The sequence below is a fragment of the Lygodium microphyllum genome, chromosome 1, assembly GCF_053477565.2.
Source record: "Lygodium microphyllum isolate KBCC chromosome 1, Lygodium_microphyllum_v1.1.10, whole genome shotgun sequence".
NCBI lineage: Eukaryota > Viridiplantae > Streptophyta > Polypodiopsida > Schizaeales > Lygodiaceae > Lygodium > Lygodium microphyllum.
Genome location: NC_141135.1, coordinates 55,190,995 through 55,216,936, shown reverse-complemented (window position 1 = coordinate 55,216,936; position 25,942 = coordinate 55,190,995).

Here is a 25,942-nt window from a genome sequence, read left to right as displayed (position 1 = left end):
GCAAGAAAGAGATCAATCTTTTGATACCAAGCTCGTAAAGATTGTTTGAGACCATAGAGTGCCCCTTGAAGTCTGCAAGAAAGTTTTTTCTTATGTTTGACTACAAATCCCTTGGGTTGCTCCATGTATATCTCTTCCTTTAATTCCCCATTAAGAAAAGAAATTCTCACATCCACTTAGTGAACCTCCTAATCAAGCGCAACATAAAAAACTAACAAGACTCGAATACTAGTAATAAGAACAACATCTGAGAAAGTTTCTTGATAATCAACATGTGCAATTTGTGAAAAGCCTTTGGCAACTAGCCTTGCTTTGAATTTGTCGAATGTTCCATTTGCTTTGCTTTTAGTCTTATAAACCCACTTGCATTTAATACTAGTACATCTAGGTGGTAACTCATTTAGAACCCATGTACCTTTAGAGAGAAGAGATTCATACTCAGCTTTCATAGCCTCCTGCCATTATTCCTTTTGTGGGAATGACATGGCATCACTATAAAAACATGGTCTTCACAAATATTGAAAGCATTCTTAAGAATATCAACATCATAAACATGACAAATGCCATGCTCATTATCAATTGGAAGATCAATATAAAGATCAACGCCAAGGTTATCATCAGCAATAATAAGGGCAGGTTGTGAATCCTAATATAAAGAGTCAATATTATCCCATGAAGGAGGTTCATCATCATATAGAAAAGAAAAATTAGTGAGTAATGACTTTGTATCATCAACTTCCTCTAGTGACCACGTCCTCCTAACATCCTTCTGAGACCATGTGATGCCCATAAATTGGTCATTGAAAATAGCATCATGACTTATGATTACCTTCTTGGAGGATGAATCATAAAACTTGTTCCTTAGAAAAATTTGAATATCCAATGAAAATAACTTTCAAATAAGGAGGATCAAGTTTTCTGTGAGTCTCTTTGGGTATATGAATATAAGCAATACATCCAAACATTTGAAAATATGAAAGTGGCGGAGTTTCACATGTCCAAGTACTAATTGGTATTTTACTAGAAGGAGCAGTCGTAGGAAGATGATTTTACACAAATACTGTTGTTAAGACTGCTTCAGCCTAGAAACATCGAGATAAGCTAGAATAAATGAGCATACATCTCATGGCATTGAGGATAGTCTTGTTTTTACATTCAACAATACCATTCTCTTGAGGAGAGTAGGAAACTATATATTCATGATGAATACCATGATTATTATAATAATCATCAAAATCATTTGAAATATATTCTCCGCCATTATCACTGTAAAGTTTCTTGATGCAATGACCAGTAAGTTTGGTAGCTTTTTGATATTTCTTAAAAGATAATAAAGCTTTTGATATGTGTCGCAAGAGAAAAATAGTGGTGTATCTTGAGAAGTAATTAATAAAAGTCATGAAATACTGATATTGAGATTTTGATGGAGGAAAAGTTCTACAAATATCAGTGTGAATAAGATCAAGTAATAATCTGGAATGAGTTGTGGTGGAAATGAAAAAGGGTTTGTAAAAATGCTTTCCAAGTGTGCAATATTCACAAATACACATATGAGAACGAGGTTTGAATTCCATACCTTGAACAAGGTCACGCCAATGACGATCGACAAGCTTAGAAAAATCTGAATGAACAAAGCAATGATGCCATATTTTGTTGTTAAGATCACCAGGAGATGTAACAACATTTACAACATCTTCATTTAAAGATAACTCAAAACGATTACCATTTCCAGGAGCGACAGCTATGGTTTGACTATCTTTCTCAATGTGATATTTGTATGGTCAAAACCAACAAAGAGACCAAGATCCACAAGTCTTGCAATTGAAATAAGATTCCTTTCTAGATCTGGGACATGTAAAACTCCATGCAAAATTCTTGTTGAAGAAAGATTATCGAGATATAAATCACCTATACCTTTGACTTGACATGTTGTGTCATCAGCAAAAGATAAACCAATTTCTTAACATGAATAGAATGATATGGGACTGATATATCATGTTTCTTGTAGCACCAGAATCAATAATAAAAAGAGATCCATCAACATGAATATCAAGTATCCTTTTCAAAGAGAGAAAATAACTCACATAATTTGCTTCTTCAATAGTGTTGTCATATGTAACAGCATATGCTCTATTATGATCTGAATCAAAACACTCTTGAAACATAGATGGGTTGGATGATCACTCTTTTTGCAGTAATCACAAGGACAATAATCTCTAGATAAATGTGGTTATTTATTTGTAATACCATGTTCTTTATCATATTGTTTTGCCCAGGAATCATATGTAGTGTGGCCATTTCTATTGCAGTAAGAACAATGTCTATTGGGAAACTTGAGACAATAGAAGCAACCACCACAATGACTCCTATGTATAAAGCCTAGAAAGGAATGCCTTTGAGCAAGTAAAGCTTGGTCAAAATTTTTTGATTATGTGTTCCCTCTTGTGAGATCATAGTTCTTTCTTGATTTGTGTGTCATTGTTCATGCCGTTGTGAATATTCAATCAAAGATATATAAGTTTGATCAAAATTGATCCCATCTTTGTTAGATAATATGGTAACAATATTATCATAAGCAAGATCCTTTACAGTGTCAAGAAGCCATGTTACCAATTGCTTTCGTGGAATGGCATCACCAACATCAACAAGTTGATCGATAATGTTCTTGAATGAATCGATATGTATTGTCATAGAAATTTCAATATTATATTGTAACTTAGTGATCTGACTATGAAGATAAAGTATCTCTGTAATAGATTTCTTCTCAAAAATTTCTCTCAAATACTCCCATATAGCTTGTGAGGTTGAAAGATTACATATATCAAAGCATAAGAGATTCTTGAAGATCAAAAAGAATATTCTAAGGAGCTACTTTGTTGCATCTAACCCACTCATTCCAAATAGTTTGCCATTCTTCAAAGATAGGTCCTTTAGTTACAAGGGTATTATCACGAGCCTAATCAATTAGTTGAGGTGGACATTCATAATTACCAAGAACAATATCATGCAAGCCATCACCTTCAAGGATTAGCAACATCTTTACTTTCCATCCAAGGAATTCTTATCCTTGAAAGTGAGGAACAAAATGTTGTCCAAAAGGAAATCTGTTGATAATTATAGAATTTGACATATCTGACTGAGAGAATATGTACAACAATATGGTGCACAAATCGGATGCTGGATGTGTATGTAGCGAGCACTAGAAGGTCCCCAAGAACAAAAGGACTCTACTAAAGCTCATAAAACAAGAAGGAAGACTTGCACGACATGAAGAAAAGAGACAAATTGGGTACAATCTTTCCCCATGCCTTGTGTGAGTGCTTCACAATGCATGCATTTATAAATTTATTCATCTCAAAGATAAAAAATAGCCCAATTTTACAATTAGTATGCTTTAGCTTTTGTGTTTTCTTTTGTCCAATAAAGAATAAAGTAGTTATGTGCCCCAAAAGTTGGGTTGTGCGCAAATACAATGTTCAATAATGAATTATTTAAACCGTGCGTCCATACGCATACAAAATAATAAATATTTGTCAAGCACTTCAATAAATAAGCACGCCAAAATAAATATTAGTGCCACGTCTTTAATGATAAGGCGTGTGCCTATCAAAAATGATTTTTTTTTCCAAGTAATTTGAATACACGCTATCGCCTAGTGCCTCCCAACACCACCACCGCCTGCTCTACACATCAACTGAAGCATTCACAATTGTTAGAAAATAATAAAATTAAATCGACAAAAGTGAATACATAACAGTCTTTAGCTACAAAATAAATAAATAGGTGGAACTCTATCTTAACCTTAATTTAATACAAGTCCACTCTAAACTCATAAATGTCCATTAATTTAAATATGTATTTTGTGAAATCACCCGCTATGGAATCACCCACGTGCACATTAAATTAATACGACGCTCGAAAAGATTAGGTGTCCCTATCAACTTCTCGCACAAGGAATCCAACTTGTGTACGAGCCTCGGCAAATAAATATAATTTTACGGAATCCACCGCAAATCCTCAGAAATCCACCATGGAATAAAAAACTCAGTACGGAATCCACCATGGAATATGCCTCTTGGTATCATACCCTTGGGGTGGGATAGCAATTGTCCTCAATTGCTATTAGCTCAATGTGGAGCAAGCATGTGGAGCAAGCCGTGAGGAATAAGCACTTAGGTCACGGGCGTGCATCCATTGGGCCTCTTCAACAGGATGATTTTTAAACTTAACCAAATATCTAGAGTATCTGTTGAGAGAGAGAGAGAGTACAAGAGAGATACACAAGACATGCTCCCAAAGAATGATTCATATTGATGTAGAGTTAGTATATATAGGTGAGACCCAAGTCAAGTGAGAGATGATATATATAGTTGTAACATCCCCACATCGCTAAAAATAGCAAGATGTTTGCTTGTCGTAATCAACATCATTAACGAAGACGAGCGATTAACAAATTGCAATTGGGGATTAATGAACTGTAATTAGAATTACAATTTTAAATAAAGAATCGCATATTCGAGCAGAATTTCTGTCTTGAATCTTGAACTGTCATAACTTTTGATCCAGAACTCCGATTGACAAGCGGTTTTGACAGGATTCGAGAGCACGACGAGAGCTACTTTGAACAAGTTCATGTATCAAATCATCACTTGTGCAAAGAATTCAATCAAGTATAAACAATGAAACAACTTATCTTCCTTGTTGTTGTTACGCATCCATAGCTCTGATACCATGTTGAGAGAGAGAGAGAGAGTACGAGAGAGATACACAAGACATGCTCCCAAAGAATGATTCATATTGATGTAGAGTTAGTATATATAGGTGAGACCCAAGTCAAGTGAGAGATGATATATATAGTTGTAACAGTATCTACATCCAGTTCTAGTGGTCATAAAGTCGTTATCTAAAATAATTTCAGGTTCAAGGATTTCAATTTCTTCTTCTAACAAAGGAGGGTTTTCATAAACAAGATGGATAGGTAATTGGCCTCTAAAAGGTCGTAACAAATTGATATGAAAAGTATTGTAGATTTTCCAATGTGGGGTTAGTTCTAATTTGAATACATTGTCATTGATTTTGTGAATGATTTTGAAAGGTCCATAAAATCTAGGGGCTAACTTAACAATAGGGTGTTTCTCAACACTTTGCAATCGTCTCTTTTCAATGCATAACTAAACATAATCATCAACTTTAAAAATCATGGCTTTTCTTTTCTTGTTAGCTTGTTTAGTGTATGATTGCTGGCCTTCGCAATCATGTCTTTAACTTCAACAAAAATAGTAGCATGCATATTGGCAATATCATCAGCAACTTTAACTTTGTTTGTCAATGATGTAACAGGTGTAGGCAATCTATGTCCAGAAATGATTTCAAAATGTGCTTTATGTGTAGTTGTGTGTCGTGTATTATTGTATGAAAATTGAAGTAAATGCAAGTGTGTATCCCATGTTTGTGGTTTTGAAATTGTGTATGTACGTAAAAGATCTAGAATTGTACTATTAGTAGCTTCTGTTGGCTCATTAGTTTCAAGATGAAATGCAAATGAAAAATCAATCTTAGTACCTAAATTAGCAAAAAAAGTAGTCCAAAAGTTATTGCAAAAATCTAGAATCATGATTAGAAATAATAACGTTTGACAAACCATGATTAGTGAAGACAGACTTCGAAAATAAATGTGCAGCTTGAGATACAGTTAATGTTTTTTTACATGGAAGGAAATATGCTTGTTTGCTAAATCGATCTACAATAGTTCAAATCATATCACGATTAGCTTATGTGTTAGGCAAACGAGTTATAGAATCCATTGAAATATATTCCCATGGTTGTTTAGGAATTGGTAAAGGCATTAATAAATCAGATTGCTTACCATGGTGTCACTTTACTTGTTGACAAATTAAACACTCATAAACAAAGTTAGAAACATTAGATTCCATTTGTGGCCAATAGAAATCTTCAATCAATGTACATAAAGTAGAAATAATACCTCTATGGCCTTGATATGGAAAACAATGAATTTCGTGCAACACAAATGATCTAAATGGAATAGTTATACTTATCAATGCCATGACTATGATAGTGTATTTTCTTGTGAGCATGGTGTTGTCTAGTATAGGATGGATCAAGAGTAAGGAGAGTTTGCTTATTATCAGGCTATTGTTTATTGTTTGACTTCATCTTATCTTGATCTCCAGTTGGAGAATAGTTGTCCCTACTAGGATTACATTTGTCGTGACATGGAGGACTTATGGCAGTACATTAGGAAATATGCTTGTGGCACCTATGCCACCTTGCAGTTTGGTAGCTGATGCTCCACTCCATGAGACAATGGAGAATTCTAGTGTTGTGCCTGATAATGCTTCTAATATATCTTATGTGAGGGTGCTAGGGATTCTTCTAGATCATCCTACATGCTGTGATTTATCTGATGAATTTTATGTTGACTGTTTGGATGATTTTGGGTTAAGATTGTTATTTGTTTTAGAGGAATTAAGAGACTATGATGCTTTTTATTTAGATATTTTGTTTTTTTAGCTTCTTTGTGCTTTGGTTTACATAAAAGAATTTTTTAAAAACACACAACTAACTTTAAAAAACAAAACAAAACCCAACACCATACTAGAAATGAGCAAATTCTAACTTAAATTTTTCTTTTCTTTTCCATGTTTTCACACATTAGTTCAGTTATCTTTTACTTAGTTAAGTAGTTGTTTGTACTCACGATTGGATCTACCTTTCAATGAAGGTCTTATTTTCAATTTGACTTGGGGACCACTATGTTACAACACACTATTACCAATGTATCTTCCCCTACTTTGTTTTTAAATTTCATTGATGGGCTTTCTATTTTTTTAAGTTGTTTTATTATGTCATGATCGATTAATGTACTTATGAGTGTTAATTGTTATTGCCGCAATGGGATTCATGAATTTTACTTGACTACATACTTTCTAGTCTAAAACCGACTCTCTCTTCGTGAAATTTTGACTAGTTTGTTTGTGGTTGAGTACTTATGTTGAATCTTGTGACATTAGCCTAGATGTTCACCAACTGACTAGTATAGCTCTCCTGATTAAGTTTCTCAAGAAGGATTGTTGAGCTAAAATATTTGTAGATTCAATGTTGAATAGTCCACATAAGTATAATATGCTATTAATTTTTATTTTAAAAAACACTAGTAAACCAAACCCAAAGCAAGTAAATCAAGACTATCTTCAACAATCACCCCAAACCATGATCCCAACATATCACCTGTATCTCTAGAAAAGAATACTTCTAAAGGAAAACTTCCTTATTCATAAACACATCTGATAAACAATAAAAAGTCATAACAAATTTATAAAGGATATAAGAGGTTCTTCAACTCTCCATCATAGGCTGGCCATCTACCATCACCATCAATAGTTAAAAAGAGAGCTCTTAAACAAATTATTCAACCAGCACAAACTCATCACATACAAATTATTACAACACATGCACACACACACAAACACAACCATCTGAATGGCACCTCCAAAAAATGTCTCATCAAGAAGCACAGAAGATATATCCAGGGGTATCAATGAAGATTATCCCTCTTAAAAGCTTGATGATTATGAAAGCGATCCATGGATAAAGACTCATCTACAAAAGATTTTGGAGGATTCTGAAAGAACTGAAGGCAGCACATTCGTTCTAGCAAAACAAGGTATCTACTAGGTAGACAAAGGGCATTAATGGTGCGCAGATCGGTCGCTGTATGCTCACATAGTGAATCCCGGAAGGTTCCCAAGAACAATGAACTCTACCTTTTTGCACAAAAAACAATGTAAAAAGCATGAACGACAAGAGCAAGAGACCAATTGGGTTCAATCTCCCCCCATGCCTTGTGTGAGCGCTTCACAAAGCATGTATTTTATGCATATTTCCATCTTCATGCTCAATAATAGCCCAATTTACAAAAATATGACAAGCTTTTAGCTTTTGAGTTTGCTTTTACAAAAATAGGAAATAAAGCTAATGGACGGTGCCCATAGAGTCTGGCACGCCCAACACAATGTCCAAATAGAAATAACATATCCGTGCGCATAGGCACATACAAAATAATAATAAATAATCGATGCCTCAATAGCCATAACAAAATATAGGCGTAGCGCCTATCAAAATATAATCCATAGGTCGAATACTCGCTAGACTCCAATGCTTTCCTCCGCCACTGCTGCTATCTCTACACATCAACTGAAGCATTTACAATCGTTAGAAAAATAATACAATTAAACCGACAAAAGTGAATACCTAGCAGTCTTCAGCTACATAAATAAATCAACTGGTTAGAAATAAATCCTAACCTTAATTTATTACGAGTGTGCACTCTAAACTCATAAACGTTTATTAATTTAATATTCATTTTGCGGAATCAAATTGAGCTCTTTAGTGAACTTATATTCTTCTTTTCCTTAGGTCGCGAGGACGCTTCCTTTCTAAGTGTGGGGATATGTTGAGAATGAAAAAAGACTGAATTTTTTATTGATTTTTGTTGTTTTTGAGGCCTGAATGGTTGATTTTTTATGGATTTAGAGTGATGTATGGTTGTTAATGGAAGTGTTTGAGAGTGTTTTGGATGATATTGATTATCTTTTGGAAGCTTACGATGATTTTTAGTAGAAATATGAGGCTCTGTGATATTCTGCTAGGTTCTGATACCTTTTGTATAGCTTCTGTTTTGTTCTAATTTTCTTCTGTATGAAGCATGGATTGATGATTTATGAAGGTTGAAATATTTTGAAAGCTTATTGAATAGTTTTTTATAGTTTAGAATGGTTTTAGTATGATTTTTGAGGATTTGATATTCTTTGATGACCTTCTATAACCCTTTGTAAACCTTATGTAGAGCCTCTCTCTCTGTTCTGTCTTTGCTCTGTTCATGTTCTATTATGTTCTGTGGATCTTCTGTAAGTGTTCTATAGAATGTATGTGTGACTTTGGAAAAGTTTTCTAACTTTTGGAAAGGATGAATCTAAGTTTAAAAGAGCTAAAACATATGGAAGAAGCAGCTGCTGAAGACTGAAGTGACAGTAATAGTAGTGAGCTATGAAGGGTTACTGTAGTGGCTCTGGTGTCTCTTTGCATCAGACATACCTCTTGGGAGGTGTATCCACGACCTAAGAAGGATTATTGAGAGTCATTATTGAGTATTGTAGTGAGGAGATGATGTACTATTGAGAGAGAGAGAAAGAGAGATAGAGCCAGAGATAGCCAATTCTATCAAAATAGTGTATCTATATATAAGAGATTGAGAGAGAAAACTATAAAGACATTGAAGATGAATACTATGTGATTGATTTCCATTCAAAAATAGAGTATTATTTTATGTTTCTTGTTCTATTGAAGGATTATATGAAGATGTTGAAGATTATGGTTGATTCTATCAAATCCATGTGAGATATCTACTATGATGCTGTGTGAAGATTTGCTGTTTTCTTTGTTTTGGTCATCAAAAGAATGAAATAAAAGCTTGTTGATGTTACAAGATAGATTTTATTGCAATAGAGTCCCCTTTTCCTTGGTGTTTCTCTTGGGGCTCCATGTATATTTGGTTGTTTAATCACATTAGAAAATGCAAGGGCCACTACCCTGGAAAAATTTATTAAAAATGGAATATCTACTTGAAACAATGAAAGATAGTAGACTAGTAATGTAGCAAGGGCCACTGCTCTGGAAAAACTTATTAAAAATGGAATATGAGTTTGAAACAATGAAAGATAGTAGACTAGCAATGCAACAAATACACATGCCACATGACATAGTAGAAGATGACACAAGGGCTCTAGACGGGCTTATCCCTAAACCACATGTATTACCATCCTTTCCTCCATGTGTGAACCCCCCTTAACTAACTTTCTCTTTAAATAGAAAGTACAAAGTTCCTTATTATACTTCACCCTTGTTCACATGTAGGCCTTTAAACTTACTTTCTTTGTAGGAATGTCTCGTAAAAAGAAAATCGTGCGATGCCATCCACTTCCTATGTAAAACCAAAAGCACCCATCATGGCAAATGAGAATTTTCAAACTTCTTATGCTACAAACACTCATCCTAAGCCTTTGGGATAGGTTACCCATCAATTGCAAGGAAGATCGTGCCCAAAAAGTACAAGCGAAAAGGCAGTGGAAGGATGATGACAATGACACCTCCACTAAGGATGAAATATATAAGCCATTTGATGAGAGTGGAGATGAGGAGCATTGATATTAGCAATAAGAAGAGGAAGATAAGGAGTATGAAGAAGAGCATCAACAAATTAATATGAGGTTTCCATGAGCGAGGATACACACATAGATCATGAGGAAGGAGATGAATAGCTGTGAACCATGGTTGTGGCAAAGGTCTCATGGAGCGAATCCTCAGGAGTGAAGGCCCCACTCCTATGTAGCAATCTATAGGACTTTCCGCACCTGAGAGCGGCAACCCCCTGAACAATAACTAGCCCATATGGCTGCACCAAGGCCACCACCTCCCCAATGACACTAAAGAAGTCCTCCGACAGTACAAATGCTATGACAACATAGGAGGAGGAGGAGGAATTACAACGTGAAGGCACTTAGAGAGATAAGGAAATATAAGAAGAGCATAGGCCTTCAAATACATAAAGCACCATTTTCTTGAATTATAAATGAAATTTTATGGAGCTATGGAGATGACAAGTGGATACAAGATCCACTACTAGAGGCCTTGCAAGAGGTAATAGAGGCTTACATACTAAGCTTGTTTGAGGATGCATACATATGCATGGTACATGCAAAGCATATGACTCTCATGCACAGAGATATGTAATTAGCTAGGAAGATTAGAGGGAAACAGGACTAGAGTCATTCTAGTTGCAATTTTTATGATGAACCTAGCTTATAATCCATTTATGGAGCCTTTTTCTTACTTCAATGAAATGTAATTCTTTTTTCTTGTACATATTGTTTCCATATGATAGCTAGTTTTTAGTAATTATACGTACTTTCACTTACATCAATCCTATGCACTTAACACTTGTCATACTACTCTTAATTATAATTGTTATGAAGGTTTGTATAAACAAATATAAAAATGCCACCACCGTGGTTGTCTAGCCAAATCACGTGTTGTGGCAATGTGTTTTTGTCCAACATACCTAGGACCCCTCAACAACCCATGGACAACGCCATTGAGCTTTTCGAGTGCTAAATGAGAGTAGATTTTAAGGCCAAAATTTAAGTGTAAAAGAAGGTTTAGACCCATAAAAGATGCATTTTTGGTGCAAAAGAAAACAGTTATGGATCAGGGAGCTAGAGTTATCCTAGATGCATTTCGACATCGAGAATCCAATGCAAGTGTCCATTCATCAATATCGGAGTTCGTTTGACCTCCATTTAATAGCTGTAAGGTTTGGCATTATGAAGTAGCTACTAGATTTGAAAGCTAGAAAACATGTGACAAAGGCCAAGATGATAAATTTTGATGCCAGAAAGCCGCCCATCCACTCAGATCGTGATTTTGAGGCCTCCTCAAACTAGATCAAAACCACTCTAGGTCAAGTGTGAAAATACAAAATGTAAACTAAATAGTTTGTAGGTTAGTGGCTTAAGCTTACTTAAGGCCGAAAGTCACCAAAATTTCACACAACATGGGGAGGGGGGGGGGGGGGATGCATTTTTTTGGTGCCCCTTTCTCCATTAAAAAATGTAATTTTTTGAATTGTTATCATCTTCCTCCTCTTGGACCTAGGTTGCATCAATTTCTTACTTTCCATCGCTTTGATCCTTGCAAATAATAATGTAGTAAAATTCAGTCTTTCTCTCTCCTCTTTATTCCTTATTTGCATAATTGTTTATGAGAGAGAGAGGGAGGGCTAATTTGAGGAATCGGTGATGGATGATGATTTTGAAGCATAACAACAAGTACATCGGGTGATTTGGATGCATTAGTGTTTAGAAAATTGCCTCACTGGCTCCATTTTCTTGAAATACAAGATGTACATATACAATTTTTTTAGTAAGAAAATTTTATTTACTTTTTATGATAACTTTTTTGTGCATATAATGGAAATATGGTTGCAAATGATTGAAAGTTGATGTCTAGAATTTAAAAATTTCATTCATTTTTCTTTTCGTATATTAAAAATAATAAAACCGCAAAACTCAAAACACAAGATTTAATGGAAATTGAGATTATTCTTGGGTTTTAGAGATCACATGATGTTCATATGGAATGAATATGAATATGTTGATGGATCATACTACACATATGGCATACAAATCAAAAAAATTAGAAAAACTAATAAATCATGTTGAAATAAATAGGAAAATTCATGAAAAATAGTCCAATGAAGGAAAAAGTTTAAAAATATAGTTTTTGCATGTAAAAATTTAAGAGAATGTTTGTGAATGTGTAATGAAGATAAAGTATTATGGTTTACCTTAGGTTTCCTTTAATTATGTATTAAGTGTGTATTTTAGGCCTTATATCTATGAGAAATTATCACAAAATCTCTCTACATTTGTGCAACTAATCTAAAGATAAACAATAGGGGGTGTGAGGCTTAAATAAAAATCATTCGATTAAGTTATTGATTTCTTTGCATATCATAGTATATAGGCCATGGTTCATATAAGTTCTAAAGGATTAAGTAGTAGGAGTTAGCAAAATGCTATTAGCAGAAAGAAAATCATGAAAAGATTATTTGTGTTCTTCATGTTGGCTGTTTTTTAGTCAAGTTGATTGAGCATAGAGTGCCATACAATTTGGATATGCAATCTAAATATGGTATCGTAAAATAAATTCTTGGATGAATTGTAATTGTATATTTAGGTGATGACCAACATTGAGAGTGTAAGATACCCTTTTGTTGTAGGGTAGTGTGATATCTTAGGAAATGGATTAAGTGAGGAATATATACAATCTCCTAGATTGTTACATTTATATTATGAGAGGACTCTATTACGTTCGTAATCTCTGTGTAAGATGATGCATCTTGGTGCTAATCCTTGGGGTACAGGAGAGATGTAGGAGCCACCATAAAATTCTATTGTGGGGGGAGGCCTTTATGTATGTGAATTGAGGTGTTGATCACTTGTATGTTTGGATACTCCCTCTATTGGAGTCGGGAAGGGAAATCAATACAAATGTGCTGTTTTTCTAAAGTAGTATACAACCTCTAGATGCTCCTAGCCGCAAGGCCATGAGGGTGGTTTAGTGACCATAGGAGGTCAGCTAGAGCCCTAGAGCCAATGCCGGCCCAGTTTTAGGTCCCGACAGAGGTGGTATGTTTATTGGGAGCCACTGATAAAGTGACCTTCTTTGAATCTTGGTTAATAGGGACCAATTTTTTAGTATATGCCAAAGAGCATTAAAATAGATCCATTATTTCCTAATGGACACCGTTAAGTTAAGATTCAATGGCAAGAAAGAGCTAAAAGGATTAAATGCAAGCTAAAATCATTAGGAGATATTCTCTTAAGCATAGTAGTTTGATATCCTTGAGAAAGAGAGGGATTGTTGACCCAATCAATATCCCACTCAATCCATCAGTCGGAGGAGGAAGGTCAAGCATTTCCCTTTCCTAAAAATTTAATCTACTTTAAGTGGTAGTATAACCCCTAAAGAAACCCCGATCATCATGATGGTGCAACTGATTACAATATGTGAAGAAATGTCATATTTTCCAGTCCTAGGTTTCTCTCTACCCTTTTTTAATGGGTTGGCAGAGAAAGATGCAAAGCTTCACATCATTGAGTTCTAGAAATTAATGTTCAATTTTTGAATTTAGGATGAATGACATATTATGATGTTCTTTACTATGACTTTGAAAGGAAGAGTTGCAATGTGGTATAGTGGCTTGGAAGCTAAGGCTATAACCACAATTGACTTATTCTTTACAGCCCTTTGAAGAGAGTTTGTCCCTCACATAGGTGAACAGTATTACTTGTGTGTTTTGAGTGTGATATTTCAAAAGCCCCATGAGAATGCTCAAGCTTATGCTAAGAAATTGAAAGAGGTGTTTTGCAAATTGCAAACCTCTATTCCTATTTCACTTACTACACAATTGCAGTACTTTTTACATGGATTAGACTTCAATATCCAAGTACACTTGAATAGTGTTGCTCTTGCTAATGTAGACATTGTTATTACATGAGTAGAGGAGGTAGAGTCTCAATTACAAGTAGCCTATGTATCTAGGGTAAACCTAAATTCTAGTCTAGGTCTTGGAAATAATTTGGCATTGAACAATGGAAGTCAAAGGGTGACTAGTACACTTATGACCAATTTGAGTGTAAGAGAAAGCACAATGCAGAATGTGCCCATGCTCCGGGATCCTCCTAATATTGGTATGCCAATGGATAGCCAAATAGTTCCACTAAACAATGGAAGCCAAATGATGAACCCTAATGTCATGCCAATTAATCAGCTGTAAGGATCAATTCCTAATCAGATGGTTAGGCTAGCTAAAATGAAAGTGGATGATCATTGTTATGAGTCTAGTGCATCAAATATTCTTGAGGCAAAGTTAACGACATGATGAAGCATTATATAGATATGATAATGGAATAGTATAGACAAATAGCTGTAGATGTTAATTTCCTAAAGCAATAGTAAAATTTGATAGGAATTTGATGCCTTGAAGAGGGTGGTCCATCAAGATTTAGTTGTAAGTGGTATAGTGGTTAATACTTTTTGAGAAATTGCCCTAATGTCATATGCAACATATGTGGGAAGTCCTACCATCTAGCTAGTTCTTGTTGCAGTTATATTAGTGCTCTTCAGTAAGGGAATAAGCATCCAGGTTTGATTAATCATCGAGAACAAGGAAATAACCTTCAAGAGGATGAAGGACCAAAGAAAATATTGTAGAGAGGAAAAGCTATTGTAGAAGAATTGCCCAGTGGTAGTGATGGTAGTCCTATCGAAGTTGTGCATATTAATACCACTGAGGCTTTCAATTTATGAGCAATTACAAGAGGATAGAAGGTTAAATAAGGCATTACAGATAATGTAAAATCTATTGAGGAAAACCCTAAACAAGAGAATAAGGGGATACAAGTCCTTAACCTTGATGTGGAAGCTGGTTCTTTAAAAGCTACTGGTAGAAAAGCCGACTCCAATAAGGAGTTGCCAAAGAAGAAGATAAAATCCAAGAAAGAGACACCAAAGCTTGTTCAGAGACCAAGAGAAAGAATGGTCTAGGAAGAAAAGAGAACCATTGCTAATTATCATAAATCCGGCTTAGCCAATTCTCTTTGCAAGATAAAGTTTCATGTGAATATCATGCACTTGATCAAGTTATCTCCAAGAGTGCATAAAGAGTTTAAGAAGATTCTTTGCACTAAATATATCATCAAGCCCTTGGGAATAGCTCGTGTGGAAGATGACAGGTTTGAATATTGTGAAAAGCATTGTCCAAGGGTGGCAATATATGTTGATGGCATATTAGTGGATCATGTCATTGTGGGTACCAGATCCTCCATCAACATTATGAGTTCAGATTTCATGGAAATCCTGGTACTGGAAATCCAAAAGGATGCTTCCATAATTCCTTGGATGGCTGATGATTTTTTAAGGAAATCAGAAGGTTGCATTATCAAAGTCTACGTGACTATTGCTAATGTGGAATGCATCTTATACTTTAGGGTTATTAGGTTTTCAGGGTGGCCAAGCTATCAAGTATTATTAGGAAGGCCATGGATCTTGCAATCCAACTATCAAGTTGGTATATTTGCTAGTCCTCTAACTTTTTGCGGAGGCGCTAGATATGTAATAGTGGATGTATATCCTGAATCTCCTCAAAAGCACAAGAGTATGTTTATCTTCAACAAAATTAGATGCCTTAGAGAATCCTTTTGGCAATGAGACTTTGTCAAGTGATGATCAAGAGAGAGATCCACTATAGAAGATGTCTACTAGATGACTCTTTGAATGAGCCAATAGAAGCTCAAGATAGAATTAGAGGTGCAAATGTGATAGAGCTAGATCTAGGTATGTTGGATGATCCACGACCGATTAAATTATGATCTATGCTTAGTATGGAAGAGAGGAAAGTCTACGTGTCCTTGATCCAAGAATTCCATGATATTTTTGCCTGAAGCTATGATGAGCTGAAGGTATTTTTCCTAGTCTGGCTAGGCATACACCTCCTCTAAAGGAAAGTATTCATCCTATTCTTGACAAAAAGTGAGGCGTATGCCTTTTGAACTAAAGGATGATTTATTTGAGAAGCTACAGAATGTTTATAAGGCTATCCTGATATTTCGTGTACAACATATGGAGTGGTTTTTACTAGTAGTTACTAGAAAGAATAAAAATAATCAAATCTAGCTTTACATAGATTTTTGAGAGCTCAATAAGTAGACAATCAAAGATTAGTATCAACTACCATTTATTGATCAGACTCTAGATCAGTTTTAGCAGCAGGTAGGAATATCTATTTGTTTATGGACTACTTTCTTAGTTATAACCAAATAGCTATCGTAGAAAAAGATAAATTGAAAATAATATTTATCATAGTATTTGATATCTTTGTGTATCATGAGATGGATTTTGGATTATGCAATGCACTAGGGACTTGGTGAAGTACGACTGATAAAACTTTTAGTGATATTTTCTTACAGGAGCTGAAAGTCTTTATTGATGATCTAGCGGCAGCCACCAGAAGGGAGAGAAAGCCAATTATTTTCAAGAAATGTTTTGAGCAGTGTAGGTAGTTCTACATTGCTCTTAACCCACGAAAAGGCGAGTTTGGAGTGCTCTATGGATTGTTGTTGAGCCATGTGCCTAGCTTGGCTAGTATTGTGATCGGTCCTTTAAAAAAAAAGTTATCGTCACCATCAGTGCCGGCGGTCAACCGAAGGCACTGAACGTTTCTAAATTGAGGACCCCTAGGTGCAGTGACTGTGACCTATGTGCATTTTTCTATTTTAACCACACATTGATCTAGCCATTGCACGAACATCTTTGCTGGTGTTGAGGTCAAAAAGAGTGGTGGGGGGTGGCATTCTTGCGAAGTAGGGTCTTGTCTTAAAAACCTCCCACTAAGGAGCCATGGCTTGTTGCCCCCTTTCAAACTTGGCCCTATGTCTTTAGTCGTCCTTTACCTCTCTTTTCCCCTATGCTCTCGTGGATCTGCTTCTTTGTGCCCTACAATTTGTAGTTGGATGTGTAGTGCATGCCTTAGAGCCCCGTGCGAGTGATCTTCAACTTTTTTCTTAATGAGTCAACAACCTCCTCTTCCTTAGATTGTGTGGCATCCAAGAGAGTGTGGAGAAAGACACGTTGTTGGGCTTCCAAAGTCACCTATGCAGCCTGTGCCTTTCTCTCTACTAACACCCTGTCACCTTTTGCAAGGGCTTGTCGGCACACTAAGTCACTCACTTTTTCTTCGCTCCTGTACACCCATTCATCTGCTTTTTTCTTCATTTCTTCTAGGGTTTTGTTGTGCTCGTAGTCTAATGCCCTTAGCCTCCTCTCCTATTCCTAAATTTCTCTTTCCAAGCATTGTTGCTCTCCAAGCTCTGAGGCTATCCTTTGTCCCAGATTTTCTATATGCTTTTAGTACCATCAGCTTCTCTCTTCATTTTTGTAGGTCTTTGTATAGCACCACGAGCTCATCAAAATTGCGATGTAGGCTCATGAGGATTTGTGTTTTCGCCACAAGTTTTGCTTGCCACCTCTCTTCTTCTCCTCCCTTGGCCTCGAGCTTCTCTTTTAGCTCCTTGATCTCTCTCTGATACATGGCTACTTGATGGGTTCTCTCTAATTGAGAGGCTACCATCGTCTCTCTTTCAGCCTCGAGCTTAACTGCGGAAATTTTCTTGTCTTCCTTTGCCCGCTCCATATGTGATAGTAGTTCCTGTACGTAGTCATCGTAGTTTGTAGACAATGGCAGTGCATTGGGACCAGTGGTTGAAGATGCTTCTATCTTCCAGCTTTTGGAGTCCCATCTGGATTCCACATCTGCACCTGTCTATCTTTTTACTCCCATCATAGGGGTTCCTACACTTGCACGTTTAGTTTCCTCTTTATTGACTAGGAACTGTACCCAAGCCACAAGATTGTTGGCATCCACCGTGGTAGAGGAGTCTTGAGTGGGTATAGTGACTAGGGTGGCAGGATTTTGGGTGCTTTAGAGCCGGTGCTTGGACCTTCATGTCTCAGTGGATTCATACAACCAACTCTTCTTGCCTTGAAGGTTGCTCCATTGATGAGAGGTGGATAGCTAGGGCTATATCTTCTTCCTCTTTCTTCCTAAGCTCCATATCTTCCTCCTCAGCTCTTCTCTTTCTCTCCTCCTCAGCTTTCTTGGATTCCTCTTTTATCCTCTTTGCCTTGTCCCTTTCTTTTCTCTTTATTCATTCTTTTGTGCTTTTGGACTTACTTTGGGCTCTGTGTAGGTCTACTTTCTCTCTTTTTTCCACTCTCTTATTTGGCCTTCTTTTGTGGAGTCTCTTTCTTTGATTTCTTGGCCCTTCCTTGGCCACATCATGCTTCTCACTCTCCTCACTCACAGTCATTTTTCTTGACTGCATCTCTGCTTGGTGTGGAGGGGACCTATCTGATGTCTCACTGACTACCTTGTCTTCTTGTGTTTTCTCGAGTGCCTCTCTTATGATCGCTATTAAGACCCCTTCAAAGCCAATGGTAAAAGCCTTTGATGATGACGACTTCTTAGCTTTGGAGGCCAAGGACTCTGCCCCCACCAATGGACAATGCTTTTGCCAACATTTCAATTTTCTTCCTCACAAAGCCATCTAGGTTTACCTTGTCTCAAAGGATTGGGCAACGATGCTCTCTAACATTGGCATGTTGATTCTACTCATCAATGCATTGTACCTTTCACTGGAGAATAAGGCGTGCACCATTTTGGCCTGAATTTGGACTTTGGGGTTGGGGATGTCAACCAGGCTAATGTCATCATTGGTGTGGACTATCACTTTGTCCATTCTCAACATGTTGTACACATCCCTTTTTGTCCATCTTTCCACTTTGTTGGGTAGGCCCAATACTTTATGTACCAAATCATGGCTCAACTCAATTTCTACTTGGCAATCTTCGTTCTCTAGATGTATCATGACGGTGCCACCATTCCTATTGAAGGTCTGAAGGAATTCCGTGCACTTCTCGTACTTGACGGCTTGGCCCACCTTCTCCACGTACTTCTGCAACTTGCACTACTTCACCAATTGCTTCATGGCTAGCTCCTCCATGATTATGTCTTTCGAATTCACAATATGCCTGAATTTGAATTGATTGTAAGTCATGGTTTCCAATGAGAGGTTGTACTTTGCTTGCTCTTCCTCCGAGAATGGAACTTTGCTGATTTTCTCTTGACCTGCCAATGTAAGTATCTATCATAATACCATAATTCAACATTAGTATTCTTTAAATCATCTTTGCAAAAAGACATGTAGATGATGGAAGAAATGCTTATGAAAACTAAAATGTTCAATTAAATAAAGATAATTTTCTCTTAAATAGTCCATGCTTTTTCACAAAAAAATTTGTTACGTTTCCTCAATCACAAGTTGATTTTCATCCATTCTTTTCTGCCTTTGGTTTCATTCATCTTACATGTTTGCTTCACCATTCATCTTACATGTTTGCTTCAACTTACCCCCTCCCCTTAAGAATTGAGAAGAATTCTTCCTAGGATTAAGGTTTGAGAGGTCAAGGGCATTCAGTGTGTGGTCAGAGTGTTTTACCTTCGCATGTGCCAATCATAGAAGTTCGGATTGTCTTCTAGATTAGCACAGTAGTCCATGTCGAAAGGATGGATGCCTACTTGAGTGATGTAGGTGAGAACATCTGTGAGGAAGTCACCGGAGTCTATTTGACTGGCAATGTGCTACTCCTCCTCAGTCAAAATGTGATCTAAATACGGGTGGGTTAGAAGTTGCTATTCCATGGGTCGGTTATGAATGGTGGTCAACACCCTATAGCAGATTGGAGCTACATAACCGGGGTCATACTTTGAGTTTTTGATGGCACGTCATTGCTCAGCATTGGTCATGATTTGATAGCCCTTTTGATCCCATTGAAGTTAGAGAGAATACCACTTCCTCAAGAAGGAGGAGTCAAAGTCGGCTAGCTTGTCAGCTCTTCTAGCTCTTGGCCTCTTTTTGAAACAAATTTTCTCCTGTGATATGATAGGATCAACTGTTATGTGCAAGCTTGCTCTCGAGAGATCTCATTTGTCAATCAGTTCCTTAGCTACTTTAGGAATCTTGATGAACACAAACTCATAGTTCTCCCAAGTGCATGGTAAGGAGTGCATTTCCATTGCTAATTTTTATCGAGGAAGCCTAATTCTAGCCATTCATAGCTCCTAGATAGCATGGTGAACGTGCATCTAAGCATTTGATGCAAGTGACTAAATCATCCCCCGTGTTTGTAGCTAGGTCCATGGCCATCATAAGGATAGATTTACGCTTCTAGGAGTGTTTGAGGTTTGTGAGAGGTTGAGGTTTTGTTGAGCTCGATAGCTCAACTACTGATGCATGTCTTTTCTAGGTTGTTCAGTGGGGAGTCTGTTGGCCATTATGCGATAGAGTGGTCCTATAGCCCGATTGATGTACTGCTATTGGCCACTAGAGCAGTTGGAACACTGAAAGTGTTAGGTTGAGTTGACCTAGGGCTTTGACCTAGGGTTGACTGCTGGTTGCGGCTTTGGTTTGATAGACTCCATGAGGTTCTATGGATTTGTTGCTTTTTGGGGCAATGGGTTTCTCATTCCTAGTTGGCTCACCACTTTGTGGAGATGGGCTAGAGGGCTTGGATTGAGAAGCGCATGTACCATCATATTAGCCTTGAGCGTGCAATAGGTCTTTGGGTACCCATCGTGGCTCAACTGTTCGTCTACTTTCGTGGCACCAACTTTTCCTTTTAGGCCTAGGACATGATATTCTATGGTCAAGGGTTCATGAGGGTTGGCTTCTGGGCAGGTGGGGTTGTCGTTTGGGCACCCATTTGAGTTCCTAGTCAGTAGTCTTGGATGTGTCTCCTTTAGGCTACAACCAACTTGTCTTCAGAGGATGGGTCAAGTTTCAACCCCCCTCCTCAGACCTTGCATTAGGTTTCTCCATCGGTGGCATTGCAGGCTTTGATGGAGCTACGCTACCCTTGTTGAAAGTCTCACTATGTGAACATTTCCAATGGCAAGGTGAATGCACTCTGAGTCATATTTGATATTGCAGTGTGCCTGTTTCTTGAATGTGCATCCTAGCAGCAATTCCTTAGCGGTCTTAGTGTTGGGCATCACATAAAAGATAACAAGTAGGATTTGATTCTTGATAGAGATCGTTATTTTGCACTTTCCTAGTAGAGTAAGAAGGACTATCCTCCAAATGGATTGAGTTTAGTGTTGGTAGGCTACAGTTGGGGCTAACCAATGAGGGTCCAATGATTGTGCATATGGATGTTACAGTCAGCTCCCTCATCGATGAGTGTGTCAAATACGTGTGTCTTATGGGCAATCACTAATATGCATAGGTAGGTAGGTGCCACCACTTCATTGTCTTCATCTTCAATTTTCATGGTGGTGGCCTACCCTAGTCTTCTATGACTCGTGCATTGCACATCTAGGGTTGACCTAACATGATGTTGTAATCCACTCCCTTCATGACAATGAAATTCACAAAAAACTAGACACCTATGATCTTCAACGGCCAATTCTTCAACACTCTAAAATGACCTAACTCTCATTACATTAGCTAGTGTAACATTAAACCTATCATTCTTAACAGGTGGGTTACCCCAAGCCTGGAGTAGTGCATCGCTAAGCACACTGACTTCTACCCCATGTCCATGATCCCTTTTCGTGTGGCATCTTCTAATGCTAGGACTGGTAGGACTACATGCATCTCTGTGCCCTCCCAAAAAGCATTAATGTGTAAGGACTTGGGCACTGAGTGCAGCATCAAACTGGGTATCTAAGTTATTGCATCATTATCATGTAGATCAGCTACCCCTTACTCCATTAGTCCTTCAACCCACTGCTTGAGTTCTTGCCATAATGTCGCATGCTACCTAAGCAAATCTTCTCAGCTTAGAGTCACTAAGTGGTCACTAGCATTGCAAGAAGATTACTAGTTGCTTGCTCTTCTTCTAGTATAACATTCATTTTCCAATGGTCTTGACTGTTTTGCTGACCTGTAGCGTTTAATATCCATCTAAGCGGCACTGCTTATGGTACAAACAAGTCTTTCAACTTTGGTCGTGGAGGCGCAACTGGTGTGATTATGCTTGAGAGATCATCGATATCATCCTCCAAAATGGGCTCAGTGTCCTTAAGGTGCTCTTGGGTAAATTTCACCCACTCCTTGATCTTCTCTATGGCTTTGAGCCAGTGTTGTCAATTGGGATACTCCCCCACCCTAGCACTCCCCCTCTCATTAGTCCTTGGAGCGAATGTCTCTACCTCTACGTCAGTGACTTTCTTTCCTGTGGGCAATGTCATAGCACCCTCCATTTTAAGCATGACCCTGTTCTTTGTCCTCTTCTTCCTTTGTCTACGACTCTTTTTCTCTATCAAGGTTGCATCTAGATTGCTAGGTTCAAGCAGTGATATATCAGTCTGCTTCATTTGTGCCTGCGTTAAATGTCTCAACTCCAAATAGCCCCAATGGTACTGATGGCTTGTTCGTCGTACTAGAGGGTGGTTTCTATCTAGGGAATTTGGCAAAAAAATGAGTGATTTCACACTCTCAACATCTAAGATCAGCCTTTTCTTGATTATCCTGCTCCCATTCAGGGCAATGTGAGGAGATGTGTCTTGGGTGACCGCAATTCCAACAAGAAATCAGTTCTTGGGTGTGCCTCCCTAAGCCTTTGCCTTCACCTAGCTCCATGACAGGAAATCCATGAGGACTAGATTTTCATCTTCTTCGTACAAGATGTAAGGGTTCACATAGGGCTCATCATCATTCGGTTCCTCCACATAGTTGATTGGAGTATCGCTCTCGCTGGATGGGTTACGAAAGGGCCATGAAGTGGCTAGCACTACAAGGGAATGGGGGTATAGCGATGGTAATTTCTGATGCAAAATAGTAGCATCTCTATTTGTGTTGCAAATGTGACGCAAATATCAATGCCCCTCTGAGAGAAAAAAAGTAGTGAAAACCCAAGCTAGGCACTTTGTGGCAAAGAGTTTGAGAGAGAGTGAAAGAGATTATGGCTTTGGAAGGGAGAGAGAGAGGAGGAGAGAAAGAGAGAGAAGGAGAACTTATCACCAATGTTGTCGCCATACGCAAAGAAGAGGGAGAAGTGCACGAAGGCAAAAGAGGGAATGTCACAAAGAGGACACATGGAATCCATCGTTGGGCCTTTGTGGTAAGTACATTGCCTCCTCTTGGTTTGTTTTTATGCTTTATTCTTTTCTTTTGTTTTTTTTTCTTGAGAATAAGATGCATTGAGGGAGAAAGAGAGGAAATGAGAGAGGGAGAAGAAAAAAGAAAAAGGAAGAGAGAACAAGAGAGAGATAAGAAAGATGAAAGGTAACAAAGAAAGAGAGAGAGAAAGGGAGGGAGAGAGGAGAATGAGTGAGAAAACGAGGGGGTAGAGGGAAACAAAGAGAGGGGCAACAAAGAAAGAGAAAGAGAGAAAGAAAAGAGAGGGGAGAGAACAAAAAATAGAGAGTGAAGGGAGAGGTGGATAAAAGAGTGAAGTAAAGAGAAGAAGGATAGTGGAAGAGAGAGAGAGAGAGAGAGAGAGAGAGAGAGAGAGGAGAATGAGTGAGAAAACAATGGGGGGGGCAGAGAGAAACAAAGAGGGGCAAAAAAGAAAGACAAAGAGAGAAAGAAAAAGAACAACGACGAGGATGAGAGAAAAAAAGAGAGGGGAAACAAAGAAAGAGAAAGAGAGAAAGAAAGAGAGGGGGGAACACGAAACGGAGAGTGAAGGGAGAGGTGGATAAAAGGGTAAAGTAAAGAGAAGAAGGATAGTGGAAAAAAGTGAGAGAGAGAAAGGGAGACAGAGAGAGGAGAATGAGTAAGAAGACAATGAGGGGGCAGAGAGAAACAAATGGAGGGGCAACAAAGAAAGAAAAAGAGAGAAATAAAGAGAGGGGAGAGATAACGCAAAACACAGAGAGTGAAGAGAGAGGTGCATAAAAGAGTGAAGTAAAGAAAAGAAGGATAGTGGGAAAAAAAAGAGAGCTAGAAAGAGAATTGGAGAAAAAGAGACAAAAAGAGGGAGAAAAAGAGAGAAATAAAGAGAGGGGGGAGATAACGCAAAACATAGAGAGTGAAGAGAGAGGTGCATAAAAGAGTGAAGTAAAGAAAAGAAGGATAGTGGGAAAAAAAAGAGAGCTAGAAAGAGAATTGGAGAAAAAGAGACAAAAAGAGGGAGAAAAAGAGATAGAAAAAACAATAAATAGAGAGCGAGAGGAAGAGAGAGAAAAATGAAAACAACAAGAGAATTAGAGAAAAAAATTTAGAAAGAGAATGGTAGAGGGGGAAGAAAGGCATGAAGAGGGGTGGGGAGAGAGAGTCTTTCAATGCCTTGTTTTATGAGTTTTTTATTTATTATCTTTGATTTTGATTTTAGCAAGATGCATTGAGTGTGAATGAAGAGGAAACGAGAGAAAAACATAGAGAAATGAAGGGAGGAAAAGGAAAAGAGAGAAGAAGTGAGAGTGGGGAGGGAAGATGGGGGAGATAAAGAAACATTTATAGAAATAGAGGGGGAGAGAGATGCAAAGAAGGATGAAGGGAGGCAAATAAAAAAAGCAAAAGAGAATGATAACAAAAACATGTCGTTTGTCATAACATAGACAATTTTGGAAAACGATGATGATTGTGATGTCCAAGATTGCGAGGCATATCTTAATCAACATGTCCCATGCCCTTGCTCTCAATGTAAGCTAGCAATCAGACGAAAGTGCCACTTGTCTATAGAACACGTACAAGACTTTGGTGAGTTCCAATTGGAGATCATTGATCAAGAGATCTCGGACTTTGAGCAAACAGTAAGAAAAGTGTGTATCAATCATACCTTACATTCGCAAACTAATTGAATATCATGTACAAAAACATTAGATATACCCATAAACTTTATACAGGGAGGTGATGTCTCATCCCAAGGAGAAATACACCTATTGCAACTAGAAGAGTTCATGGGCATGCAATCGATGGACTGTTTGAGCCAATCCACCACTTGCAAGGCACGACTCAGTCTATAGCCTCTATATCAGAGGAGACAGGCAGCCTTTTGGAGCTTCCTCCAATCTTGGAGCCTGAGATGGAGGCAATGATCAATGCATTGATAACCATGGATGCCAAGGCATCTAATCCACTAAGAGAGGAAGTGTCCATACCATTATATGATGGGTATTGAGTATCTCTCTTGGAGACACTACTTGGGCTCCTAAGTGTGCAAGCAAAATACGGGTGGAGTGATGTGAGTGTGACCGAGTTGTTCAGGTACATTCTACGTATACTCTGTTGATTTTTTTGACTCCATTATTAAAAACACGTACTTTTTAAAGGTGTTTTATGAATTTTTTTCAGGTTGCTAAAGTATCATATATTACCACTTTGAAATACCATGCCTACGTCTCGTGATGATGCACGATATGTTTTACAAAAGCTTGAAATGGACTACAATAGGATCCATGCATGTTTCAATGATTGCGTGCTATTTCGAGGAGAGTATGAGACCATGGAGACATGTCCAAAGTGTGGTGCTCACAGGTATCAATAGGACTTGCAGGGCAAACCATTCCTCAAAAATATCTTAGACACTTTCCACTTATCCCCTGTGTATACGACGCCACATTTTTGTACGTCGGGCATTGCAAACTTGACAATGTGGCATGCACAGAATAGATCCATAGATGGAGTCCAATGAATATCGGTAGATTCATGCGCATGGAGCCACATTGACTTGACATTTCCAAGATTTTCACGAGAGCCAAGGAATCTTCGGTTCAGTCTTGTTATGGATGGTGTCAACC